Source organism: Lampris incognitus, chromosome 2 (assembly GCF_029633865.1).
Source record: "Lampris incognitus isolate fLamInc1 chromosome 2, fLamInc1.hap2, whole genome shotgun sequence".
In the NCBI taxonomy this organism is placed as follows: domain Eukaryota; kingdom Metazoa; phylum Chordata; class Actinopteri; order Lampriformes; family Lampridae; genus Lampris; species Lampris incognitus.
The window spans coordinates 139,541,931-139,555,977 of NC_079212.1; positions in this window are offsets into that span (position 1 = coordinate 139,541,931).

Consider the following 14,047-nt stretch of genomic DNA (forward strand, 5'->3'; position numbering starts at 1 on the left):
CACAGAAGGAACCTGGGACAGCCTGGGGTTCGAACCCAGAACCGTCTTGCTGTGAGGCAACAATGCTAACCACTGGGCCACCATGCTGCCCCACCTCCAATTTCTTTAATGAGGTTTTTGCTGTTGAACCATAAGCTATACACCCATAGTCTAACACTGATCTAATCAGCACTACATGAATAGGTTTTATTGTGGATCTGCTCACTCCCCATTCGGACCCTGTTAAACACCTCCTCACATATCTTTTTACACTTGGAGTCGATCTTAAGAGTATGTTCATTCTATGTGAACTTTGCGTCAAACCACACACCCCAAAATCTGAAAAGACTTTCACTTGTTCTATCCTTTGCTCATATATCTTTATCTGTGTATCAACACCTGTCTTTCTAGAGAACATTGGTTTGTTTTGTTTTGTTTTTTTGTTTTGCCACCTCTCTCTTCGCTTTACGCTGCATCTCCTTGTACTCCTATCTACTTTCTTCATCCCTCTATCCCACTTCTTCTTTGCCAACCTCTTCCTCTGTATACTATACTGTACTTCCTCATTCCACCACCAAGTCTCCTTGTCATCCTTCCTCTGTCCTGATGACACACCATGTACCTTCCTAGCTGTCTCCCTCACTATTTCTGCAGTGGTTGCCCAGCCATCCGGCAACTCTTCACTACGACCCAGTGCCTGTCTTAACCCCTGCCTGAACTCCACACAACAGTCTTCCCTCTTCAACTTTCACCATTTGATCCTTGGCTCTGCCTTCACTCTCTTCCTCTTCTTGGTTTCCAAAGTCATCCTACAGACCACATTCCGATGCTGCCTAGCTGCGTTCTCCCCTGTCACCACCTTGCAGTCGCCAATCCCTTTCAGATCACACCTTCTACATAAGCTATAGTCCACCTGTGTGCACTTTCCTCCACTCTTATACATCACTCGGTGTGCCTCCCTCTTGAAATATGTATTCACCACAGCCATTTCCATTCTTTTCGCAAAATCCACCACCATCTGTCCTTCCACATTTCTCTTCTTGACTCCATACCTTCCCATCACCTCCTCATCACATCTGTTCCCTTCACCAACATGCCCACTGAAGTCCGCTCCAATCACCACTCTCCTCCGCCTTGGGTACCCTCTCCACCACCTCATCCAACTCACTCCAGAATTCTTCTTTCTCGTCCATCTCACACCCAACTTGCAGGGCATATGCGCTGATAACATTCATCAATACACCTTCAATTTCCAGCTTCATATTCGTCACTCTGTCTGACACTCTCTTCACCTCCAGCACACTCTTGACATACTCTTCCTTCAGAATTACCCCTACCCCATTTTTCCTCCCATTTGCAGCATGGTAGAAGAGTTTGAACCCCCACGCCGATGCTCCTGGCCTTACTCCCCTTCCACCTGCTCTCTTGCACACACAGTACACCTACCTCCCTTCTCACCGTCATATCAGCCAGCTCTCTCCCTTTACCAGTCATAGTGCCAACATTCAAAGTTCTGACTCTCACCTCCACACTCCTACCCTTCCTCCTCTCTAGCTGCCTCTGGACATGCCTTCCCCCTCTCCTTCTCCTTTGCCCAACAGCAGCATAGTTTCCACCGGCACCCTGCTGGCCAACAGTATCGGTGGTGGTCGTTGGAAACCCGGGCCTCGACCGATCTGGTGAGGAAATCTGTTTTATGATCCGCACATTTGATTTGGCAAAGATTTTACGCCGGATGCCCTTCCTGACGTAACCCTCCCCATTTATCCGGGCTTGGGACCGGCACTAAGGATGCACTGGCTTCTGCATCCTCAGTGGCTGGGTTACTACTACTACTACTATTACTATTACTACTACTACTACTTTGATGATGTGATACTTTGATAACATGATCTTCCCTATATGCAATGTCAGTGCTATTGACCTGAAGTTCATTGGATTTGATGGGTCCCTCCCTGGTTTCCTGATAGGAATAACCGCTGCCTCTTTCCAACCAGTTGGCAACAGCACTTCTTCTGCTTTTTTTAGGTTTCAGGCACTTGACAACTGAGTTGTTGCATGAGGTAAGGCAAGGCAAGGCAAGTTTATTTGTATAGCACCTTATCATCGCAGAGGTCATTCAAAGTGCTTTACCGGCAAAAGACAAGAAGAAGAAAAACAGCATTATAAAAGCATACAATTAGATAGATAAAAGTACAGCCAAATTTTATAAAAGTACAGACAAGTCTAAAACTGAGTTAGTAAAATAAACAAAAGTGCCATAAAAGCGAATTAATTAAAAGTAAACAACAATCGGAGCAGAATATATAAAAAATAGCAAAATATACAACACACACACACACACACACACACACACACACACACACACACACACACACACACACACACACACACACACACACACACACACACACACACACACACACACACACACACACCAAGAACTTAGCCATAGGGCTGTTTTAAAAAGTAAGGTTTTTAACCTGCTTTTAAATGTGTCCAGTGTGGGGGCCTCTCTCAGGTCCTCAGGCAGGGTGTTCCATCTACTTGGGGCGTAAATACAAAATGCAGCTTCCTCTGCTCTAGACCTAGCACGAGGGATGGTTAAAAGACCACTTCCATCAGACCTGAGAGTTCTTACTGGTTTGTACGTAATTAGCATCTCTTTTATAAAGTGTGGTGCAAGGCCAGTTAGCGCTTTGTATACAATTAACAGAATTTAAAAACTTATTCTAGTTTTGATGAGGAGCCAATGCAGAGATCAAAAACAGGTGTAATGCGTTCATGCTTTTTAGTTCCAGTGAGAAAACATGCTGTCGTGTTTTGAATTAACTGTAGTTGGCGCACGACTGATTTTTGGAGACCGACGAAATAGTCCATTACAGTAGTCTAGCCTACTTGTTATAAATGCATGGAGTAATTTCTCACAGTCTAATTGTGATAGATAGCCCCTTAGTTTTGAAATGTTTTTTAAGGGTAGAAGGCTGATCTTGTGAGATGATTGATTTGGCTCTTAAAATTCAGATTATTGTCTATGATTACACCGAGATTTCTAGCTTCACTTTTGCACTCCAGAGACAGAGAGCTGAGATGAGCTGCAATTCTGTCTCTGAGTTTTTGCACCAAAAATAAGAGTATTTATGTATTGTCTTTGTTCAATTGTAGAAAGTTCTCTGACATCCATAGATTAATATCGTCAATACACTGAGTTAGGGAATGTATGGGATCTAGGTCATCAGGAGAGAGGGATATGTACACTTGTGAATCATCTGCATAATTATGGTAATTCACTTTGTGTTTCTGTATAACAAGTGCGAGTGGGAGCATAGAGATTAAACAGCAGTGGTCCAAGACTCGAACCTTGGGGCACCCCACACATTATACCCACTTTGTCTGAGGAAAAGTCTCCAATAGACACAAAGAACTGCCTGTCCTGTAGGTATGTTCTAAACCAGTTTAGAACCGGGCCAGAGAGGCCGACCCATTTTTCTAATGTCGCCAGCAAAATGTCATGACCAACAGTGTCGAACCACTGAGATCCAGGAGTACAAGAACAGATAATTTATTAGAATCCGTGTTCATATGCAGATCGTTCACAACTTTGATAAGTGCTGTTTCTGTGCTATGGTGAGATGGAAAACCTGATTGATAAATGGCTAGAAGGTTGTATGATATTAAATAGTTATTAACTTGTGAATAAACCGTTTTTTCAAGTATTTTGCGGAGTAATGGTAAATTGGAGATGGGCCTGTGACAATAGCTGTCGCATCAAGTTGCTCTTCTTCAGAAGTGGTTTAATGACAGCTGTGTTAAGTGCTGCCTGAAGAGAGCAGTTAATAATTTCTAAAACATCATGTGCTAAGCAATTAAAAACATTTTTTTTAAAATGTGGTAGGGAGAGGATCCAAGCAGCAGGCGGAGGACCTGAGATGCCCAACAATATTGTCTAGACTTTTAAGGTGGGTCAGTGTGAGACATGGCGCTAGTGATATTTCTGGAGAACTGGAGAGTAGGTTCATTACTGGATCTTGAGGCACCAATGTTCTGTCTACTAGCAATAATTTTGTTATTGAGGAATGTAGTGAATTGCTTAAATTTTTTTCAGTGGACAGCATCTCTGATGGTTTTGGAGCTGGTGAATCAATAAGTCTATCAATAGTAGAGGAAAGCACTTTACTATTGTTAATATAATTATTTTAGAGAAAAAATACTGCCTGGCCTCTTTAATTTTTTTTGCTGTACTTACTCATTCTATCTTCGTAAATTTCATGGTGAACCTGAAGTTTAGTCTTTCTCCACTGTCGTTCTGCCTGGCAACACTCTCTCTTAAGCTGCCTAATAACCACTCAATTTCTCCAGAGGGATTTTTGTTTTTCTATGTTTTTAATTTTAACAGGCGCAGTGTTGTCAAAGATACTTCATATTTTTGAGTTGAAGTTGTTCACAAGATCCTCAGTTTGTGATGCAACGAATGGCTATAACCCATTTACGGTTTTCTGAAGGGTTTCAATTGTATTATTATCAACGAAGTGTTCTTTGGTCATTCAAGTGCTCTTCTGTTGTACAGGAAAAGCAGAAACATCAAAAAATATACAACAGTGATCAGAGATAGCAACATCCATGACACAGGGTACCGTAATATTAAGTCCTTTTGATATGACTAAGTCCAGAGTATGCCCCTTATTGTGGATGGGTCCAGAAACATGCTGAGTGAGAGCAAATGCCTCCAGTAAACTAATTAGGTTTCGAACATCAGGGTGTGTTTTATTGTCAACATGAACAGTAAAATCACGTAAGATAATGAAACAACCATGCTCGGTGGAAACCATAGACTGTAGCTCTGAAAATTCATCAAAAAAGCAACATGATTTTGGTGGCCGACGGACAGTAATTATCAAAATCATAGCAGTACAATGTATAGTAAAAGCAAGGTATTCAAAAGATGTGCATTCCCTAAGGGAGCTTTCCTTGCAGCTATAGGAGTCAGAGAAGACAGCAGCTATTCCACCGCCTCTCTTATCAGATCTGGAGGTATGGATGATTTTGAAGCCAGGAGGTGCAGTCTCAGTGAGTGCGACTGCGCCATTTCTATCCAGCCAGGTCTCGGTCAGTAGGGTGAAGTCCAGGTTAAGGGTACTTACAAGATCATTAACAAAAAAATGACTTATTAGTTAGCGACCTGACGTTTAATGAAGCCATTTTTATTGTCCGAGGTTCATGCTAAAACTCTCAGCGTCGCAGGGCTGCTGGAGCCTGTCCCAGCAGTCATTGGGCGGCAGGTGGGGAGACACCCTGGACAGGCCGCCAGGCCTCACAGGGCCAACACACACACACAGTCACAGACACACACACAGACACAGACACACAGGGACAATTTAGTAGGGCCGATTCGCCTGACCTGCATGTCTTTGGACTGTGTCCAGTGTGCTTGTAGGATAAACAATGTTATCTCTATAATATGATATAATATTACTCATCAATTACTTTCCATTCTCCTAAAAAAAAAAAAGAGACAAGTCTCCCTCAAACTGGTTTGGCTGCCAGAAAAAGAGGGATTAACAAATGCTAGCAGTAGTGACAGTGGAGCTGAGGAAAGTGAGGGTGCTGAGGGAGCCGCGGATGCTGCGGATGTGCCACCTGATAGATCTCAAGTACAGAAAAAAAGCAGATTTAAAATAAGTTATTTATAATTATAAATAATTTTAATTTACTTTTGATAACTTTTAATTCATATAGTGATATTGTATATTTTTCTTGTTACAGAACTGAAATAAATTAATTGTTCAATTCAGTTCTGAAAAATTTATTTAACCATGAATAATCTGTTTCATTTTTGCATTTCAGAATTGTGTGTTAACTTAAAAATTTGTCGAAGTAAATAATTTATTGACAGATTCCAGTTTTGTATTTAATCTTTTCGCTAACCACTGCGGCACGGTGGTGCAGTGGTTAGTGCAGTTGCCTCACAGCAAGAAGGTCCTGGGTTCGAGCCCCGGGTAGTCCAACCTTGGTGGGTCGTCCCGGGTCGTCCTCTGTGTGGAGTTTGCGTGTTCTCCCCATGTCTGCGTGGGTTTCCTCCGGGTGCTCCGGTTTCCTCCCACAGTCCCAAGACATGTAAGTCAGGTGAATTGGCTGTACTAAATTGTTCCGAGGTATATATGTGTGTGTGTGTGTCGGCCCTGTGATGGCCTGGCGGCCTGTCCAGGGTGTCTCCCCACCTGCCGCCCAATGGCTGCTGGAATAGGCTCCAGCATCCTCGTGACCCTGAGAACAGGATAAGTGGTCCAGCTAATTGATGGATGGATCTTTTCATTTTCAGCATTTCCTATCATTTTCAAATAATTTTTCAAGGAGAGTGAAGAGTCTGTCTCCCCTACTGCTGCTCTCCTCCAGACGCTTTGCCTCTACTTCCTTCTGATACTTCATATCTTCCTTGATGAGCTGCAGCAGCTCATCTTCTCTTCTGGCTTTCACACTGGCTGGGCCTACAGATGTCCCTGACTCCTCCTCCTTGTCTTTCAGTCCCTCTACTCTTCGACTTGGCCCTGGTCTGTCCTCTTGGATGGAGGTGATTAGAACAAGTGGGGCAGTTGAGTGACTCTGTCCCAGCACCTCATCCATTAGGACAAACCAGGGCCAAGTAGCAGCAGTGGGGTTTCCTTGCCTGACCCTGGATACTTGCAGTCCTAAAAAAGAGAAAAATCTAAACATAATAAAGAAGCATGTTTACATAAAAAATAACTTAAATTACACTCATGATTCAAGCAATCAGTAGAGCTTTCAAGGTATAATATTATGTGCATATTTAAATCCGAATCCAAATCCGAATACTTTATTCATCCCCGAGGGGAAATTGGGAAAAATAAGTATTCTGCTGCTACAAGGGCTCGGTTGTTAGTTTACTATGCTCTTACCTCTCCAACAGAACTTTTTCCGTTTTTGTTTTCTGGGTAACTCTACTTCCTCGATGGCTCAGTTGAGTTGTGGTGTCCCTCAAGGCTCACTTCTTGGCCCCCTTACATACTGCCCCTTGGCCAGGTCATTCAAAATCATGATGTGTTTCACCATTATTATGCTGACGACACTCAGTTATACGTGCCACTAAAACCCACAGATCCTAGCGGCCGAGCAAATCTCACAACTTGCCTCTCTGACATTAAATCTTGGATGTCTGAAAATGTTCTTAAATTTCATGATAATAAATCTGAGGTCATTCTGTTGAGTCCCCCAAATTCCATCAGCCCTTTTGGTACTAATCTTGGTGGTCTGTCAGGTAGTCTTAAACAGGTTGCTGGGAATCTTGGGGTAATATTCAATGCTAACCTCAGTTTTGATAATCAAATCAAACATATTGTTCAGTCATGGTTTCTCCAGCTCAAGGTAATCTTTAAAATGAGGTAATTTTTAGCTGAAAAAATTATTGGCTTGATTATTGCAATGCACTTTACTCTGGTATCAGCAAGGGCTCCCTCCATCATCTGCAGTTAGTACACAATACTGCTGCTCGGCTTACCGGGACAAGAATTCAAGTCAAGTCATGTTTATTTATATAGCACATTTAGAACAACCACAGTTGAACCAAAGTGCTGCACAAGCTTAGAATACAATATAAAATAAGTGACACATATGAATATAAAAATACATGTAAAGCAAACATTATAAAAAAAATCTAAAAATAAACAATAAAACATAAGAGTAAAAGTGTATTTGCACAATAAAATCATGGTGTCAAGCTCAACTTGAATTGAATGCCAGTGAGAAGAGGTAGGTCTTTAACAAAGATTGAAAAGTCTCTAGGGTCCGAGCAGATCTTATGTGTACTGGTAAGTTGTTCCAGAGATCAGGGGCAGCAACTGCAAAGGTTCTGTCGCCCCTATTCTTAAGCCTGGATCTCAGAACATGTAAGAGCATCTGGTTTGTCGACCTGAGTGCTCTGACTGGTGGATGATGATGTATTAGCGCAGATAAATAGGGTGGTGCCAGCCCATTTAAAGACTTGAAAACAAGTAATAAAATCTTAAACTGGATCCTGAAACAGACAGGAAGCCAATGAAGGGAGGCCAGTACAGGCGTTATGTGATCACGTCCTTTCTTTCCTGTCAGAAGGCGAGCAGCTGCATTTTGTACAAGCTGCAGGCGACTAAGCGATGACTGAGCTTACACCAACACACAATGAGAAAATGCATGAATTTCCCTTTCAAGATCATTTGGAGGGATCGGCCTTTACTTTTCCGAGAGGTTGTAACTGAAAAAAAAACTTGTTTTGACGACTGAGCTTATTTGTTTATCAAAGTTAAAAAGACATGACGTATGTAAACAAAGTTAAAAAGGCATGACCATATCACTCCTGTGTTTGCCTTCCTACACTGGCTCCCTGTTATATTTCAGGTCGATTTTTAAAAATGTATTGCTCACGTTTAACGCCTAGGGTCTTGCTTCTACTAATATCTCCAGTTTATTGACCTGGTATTCACCCTCTTAACCATTACCATCCACAGATAGAGCCCTGCTGGTTATTCCCAGGTCTCGGTTTGTCAAAAAGCGCGACCGGGCTTTTGCTGTGAAGAGCCCCCACACCATGGAACTCTTCCTATTCAAGTAAGACTGTCGAACTAAGACAAACCAAGTCTCTAGTAGCTTCTTTTAAATCTTGTCTTAAAACGTATTTTTATGAAAACTTTAACAAATGTTTGATATTTGTTTTGATTTATGTATACTGTTTTTATTTTTACTCTTACTTATTTTTGTAATCGTTTCAATTAGCATATTGCTTTCTTCCCGTTTGCTCTTAGTTTATGGTTTTATTTGTCAGTGCATTTTATTTTATTCTCTTACAATGTTTTTTTTAAACAATTTTATCCTGTTCTGTGAAGCACTTTGTAACCTTGTTTAGAAAGGTGCTGTATAAATAAAGTCAGAAATCCAGCGGGAGCGGGTAGGAGTGGGATAAAGAAAACAATCCTGCGCAGGGCTCTTGTGCATGGGGCCTGTGCCCAAAGCTTAACTTTCACTTGTGCCTGCCCCCCTACAGGCTGCAGGCCCGTGTGCGATAGCACCTCCAACACTCTAGGAAATTCCGCCCCTGTATGTGGCGCAGACTTGTGATATAATGACTGGGGCCAAACACTGTGTTGCTTGTTGTCGTTGGAATGGTGCCATTGTTGCCACATCTGGATCACTCTTGGTTTCATATGCCACCGGCCAGAGCCATCAGAAAGCAAACGGCGTCGACTTGAGGCCAGATCAGGCCAAAATCTGTCCACTATGTGAGAAGTTAAATAACAACGTGTTCATTTGCGCAGCTGGCACTGCTTAGTAACTGAAACTCTTGGTTTTGCAACTGTGTTGGACTCCTTCTACTTGATGTCAACAAAAACAAAAATTACAGCAGTTACAAGTCATCAGACCAAAATAAGTGTTTTCTATTGTTGAAAAAAAGACACATGCCCCTTAACTAACCCACTGCATGACTGCCATGCGGTCCACTATCTCTGATTTACCTGTTGCACACTTACTCCAACGGCACTTTAGTCCCGAGAATGTTCTTCTTCAAATAAGATTTCCCTTTTTCTCAAATCAAGGAAATTAAGTTGTTCAGAATGAAGTTATGTGTGTCCAAAAAGCATGCCTTACATTTCTGACTTTTATGTAAATCAAAGCAAACTTGGACAAAGTGAGAAACATGCTTTTATTGACTTTTTTAGATATTGTTGTAGATATTGTTAGTCTGGGGTTAACATGGGTACACAAGTAGCATGAGAGGTTTAAAAAATATTGTTAGGATTCAAATGGTACATTTATTTGTTTTTCCTACTCTTGAAAAACAAAAAATATCCCCTTGTCAATAGTCATTATGGAAGGACCTACAGCTCAACAAAAATTAAGTTCCTACAAGGTATTCAAATCGTATTTTATTCCCAAATAATTTTCACATTCATTCATTAATAAGCAATGTATTGGAAATATTGCAAAAAATTAACTGTAAGATGCTAAAAGGATTGGGAGCTGTCTGTAATCCAACTGGTAAATTCATACAAATGTCTTTATGCCATAAAGGAACTTAATGGTTTCCCCAAATCACTGTTGTAGTTTTGTTATTCCTGCACACGTGTTGCCTGATTCATCCCAAATAATTAAGAGGCCACAACAGAAGCTTGTCTGGCTTTAGGTGTCAAAGCAGATCATTAATGTTAACATCACATTATTCATAATCAGAGCAGCTAGTGTTTTTCTTTTTCGAATGTCTCAGCTCGGACGTTTCACAATGACGGACAATGGAAGCACGGACCACAGTAAATGCTATTATTTTCAAAGGAGAGACCACCCAAAATCCCCATATTCTAGCGGCAATGTTGTCTTCACGTGCACGTTCACGTGCACGCTACATCCCAGACCCTCCCTCAGCGGTAGCTTCACTGCCAGGGCTCGGATACTGCAAGAAAAAAGAAAAGAAAAAAGGATCCCCCCCCCCAGCTATTATTGTTCTGGTTTTAAGCATTGACTTGCGTAATTTCTAAAGCTCAATAAATGCAAAAAAAAAGAAGATATTGAAAATATATTGTTCACAAATATTAAAACAACATTGAAAACATAGGAATCGCCATCAAAAGCGGTTGTCTTAACTTACCGAGTTCCCCCCGTGCTCGGCATCTTCAATATACTGCGGCCTTAAACTCCCCCCCTGCAAACGAGTTGTTGAATTAGCTTTAAAGTTCACCATAACCACCCCGTCTGGCCTTTTCCCAGTAAACCAGCAAAAGATTTTCGCTGGTCTCCATTAAATGTTGCTGAGGTGTGGGCTTGCTCCATCATATTAGAGAAACAACATTGACCCAACTGTCTGAAGGTGTAACTGAGATGCTGTTCGATCACATTCCACGTCCCCGTTGGTTTAATAGTGGTCACCTGATAGTTGCAGCAGGTGCGCCGGAGCAGCAAAGTCAATGACGGCGGCCGGGGCCTCGCTTTGTCTTCAGATTGCAAGCTTGGTATGTCCCTGCACAGCGATGGTAAATGCCTCGGTGGCTTAGTCGACCGAGTTACACTTCATCCCTGTCTAACATAGGAGGGCTTCTCTACTACCCAAGTCCATGATCTGACAGATTTTTCTGGGTGGGGGGGCTTTATTTATGTAGTTTTGCTCCACATAGAGATATCTTTCTGAGAAGAGACCCATTCGCCCCAAAAAAGGGCCGTGACCAACTTTCAGTAGGATCCCCTCAAGTTCACTTAGTGTGTTCACAAAGTACTGAGATTTACGCTTGGCTTTAACGCGTGCGTTTCCAAAACCAAAGCAGAGGAATCAGAATTGAAGCGTTTCATTGTTAATCTTATGGTAAAAACGAATGAAAGACGGAACTAAAACATCAAGTAGTCACACAGTTTTTCAGCCATGACCTTGAACAGAGGCCACCGCTAAAGTTACCGGGCTGACAGTCAATGCACGACCATATTTGAATACAGGGCGACTTAACTCTAGAGATATACCCCAGTTTTTGTCTGAGCAATACGCTCACTACGATAATAAGGTGACGTGAATACACAAGTTCATGTCAACATCGTCCAAATCCCACCCCCACCCCCCCCCAAAAAAAGAGGGAAGTTGTTATTTTATCACTGCGGTTCCTTGAGGCTTTGACTCCTGATGACAGCACAGATTACAGCCTTTTCATAGACTCTCCGGTGTCTACGCATGGCAAGCGTCCACGTCCACAAACTCTGCACGGTGTACACCGACACGCGACAGAAATAGCGTTGCAAATTGTTTGTGTAGGCTGCGGTTCGCTGTCATGTTAACGCTGCGCCTGAAAGTTAAAGGATGTCAGAACTCACATAGTCCGGGCCGGCCTCCGTCAGCTCCTCCACCGAGCTGCTCTCCGAGCTGCAGCCGCCGGGGAAGCACTCTGACACCCGCCTCTGTCTCATGGGCTGGAGGAAGCCAGATGCTGCTGATTTTCTCAGCAGTGCTGCAGGACAAACAAGACGATGCCGCTGATATCGGCTCGATCTCAGCTTTGGAGCCAGCTCCATTTAAGGGGTAACCGTTTCCAAGGGTGGAGGGATTGGGGTGGGGGGGGGTGGGGGGGTGGAGAAAAAGAATGGGTGACCTACCTCCCTCGCAGATACAGGTTGTCAGGAGTATCACGGATAGCAGTGCTGCGGCCATGTCCACGTTCGACCCCGTACCGTTCCTCGCACAGGTCAGCGTTATGCCCCCCCGACGGCGCCGTGCACCCTCAGTTAATACCCGAGCAGTTCGCCACGCCCACCAGCATGTCAACAGCCTTCTCCTTCGGAGAGGATGGAGCGAGTGCGTTTCTGCTTGAGAAAAGGAGAGAGAAAAAGAGAGGCTTTGGACGATGCTTAAAGAGATCAACATCGTGAAATATCAGCTAATCCTTACCACCAAAAGAGGTCTTCACGCGAAAAGTCTCCTGAAGCTAATAAGAAAAAAAAAGAAGATAAATTAGCAGGACGAGCTGCTGATCGAAATCTTTTATCTTCTTCCGTGCAACACCCGAGCAGCGCTTGATTTAGAGAAGATTTTGCAATCTGACAGGCTTGAAAATGTCCTAATTCTGAATAAACTGCTTAATATTGGCCTAAAAACCCCCCTAGCAACCCCGTTCCAAGCGGTCCCACCTATGTAAATCCTAGAAAAGGCGGTCTCCAAACAGCCCCTGCAAGCGGGACAGCAGAACAAATGTGAGAAATTGTGACCCAGCACCACTCCGCTGCAGCCACTCTCCTTACGGTTTCCAGTGACATTTTAGTGCACGCTCTCGCAGGGGCAGCGCTCCCTCTTGGTTCTAATGGTCCTTAGTGCTTCATTTGATACCAGAGATCAACTAAGCCTGTCCTCTTGGACAGACTTAAAAAGTTGGTTGGAATTTCTAGGACAGCCTTTAAGTGGTTTTCTTGCTTAGGAACATTCACCGCCTCTACGGGTTAGTTTACCAACCGCTGTTATTTTGTTTGAGCGAGAACAGTGAAAAGGGTTGTTATCCCGGGACAGGTCATTTAGGTAGTTGTCTCCCTTTCTATAAGTTTTTTTTAACACTACGACATGCCGTTTTGTTGTTTTCTGTGTCATCCTGTGTCGTGTTTTCGAGTGCAGTCGTCCAAAACCTCCTTTTCTGTGCCACGGTGCCTTTCTGCTGTGGAAATGTGTGGATTTGTCTGTATGTTTTGAGTATGCCGCAATTTAAAGTACCAAAAATGACCATTTGTTTGCATGTAAATCTACTGGTTTGTAACTTAATTTTTTCCCCTCCAAACCATGATTTTTTCCCCCCTTCCACGATAATAGGAATTTGGATCTAATTCAAATTTCATTTTGAATTTTGCAGTCATTGATGATTCTGGCTTTTTGGTTCAGCCGCATATTTGCACAAGGCTGCTTCTACAGCATATCTGCACGGGTCCATAGTCTGCAGAAAAACGTCCCCTTTGCCATAGTGGCTTGAAACTAAATGCCCCGCTGAAGGTCTTTATCTGTATCCGTGTACTTATGTCTCCTATATCCCATGGAATATCATGCATGTATGTTTGCTGTATGTAGTTGTACCTGCATACTTGTGTATTCGTGTGTGTAAATGTGCTTTGAGGTAAATGTAAAAATTTCAAAATAAAAGGTTGGACGAGGGTCATCCCAGGTCCTTTCTGTGTGGAGTTTGCATGTTCTGCCCGTGTCTGCGGTGGGTTTTCTCCAGGTGCTCCGGTTTCCCCCACCATTAGAAAGACATGCATGCTAGGGTTAATGCTCCTGTCTGTGCCCCTGACCGAGGCCCCTGACCGAGGCGCGGCAAGACAAACTGCCCACTGCCCCTAGCAACACAGCTAGGATGGGTTAAATGCAGAGAAAGAATTGCCCCACAGGGATTAATAAAGTAGTAAAAAAAATTGTATTCAATATACAAGCGGTGGCAACAATGTTCTCGGGATGTACAATAAAGAATATATCCATGTACTTCTATAACACTTTTCCATGGAAAAGTGTTGCAAAAGTTAGCAATATCTAGATCTACCGCAAATGAACAAGGCATCTAAATTCTCCTACAGGTCTTCA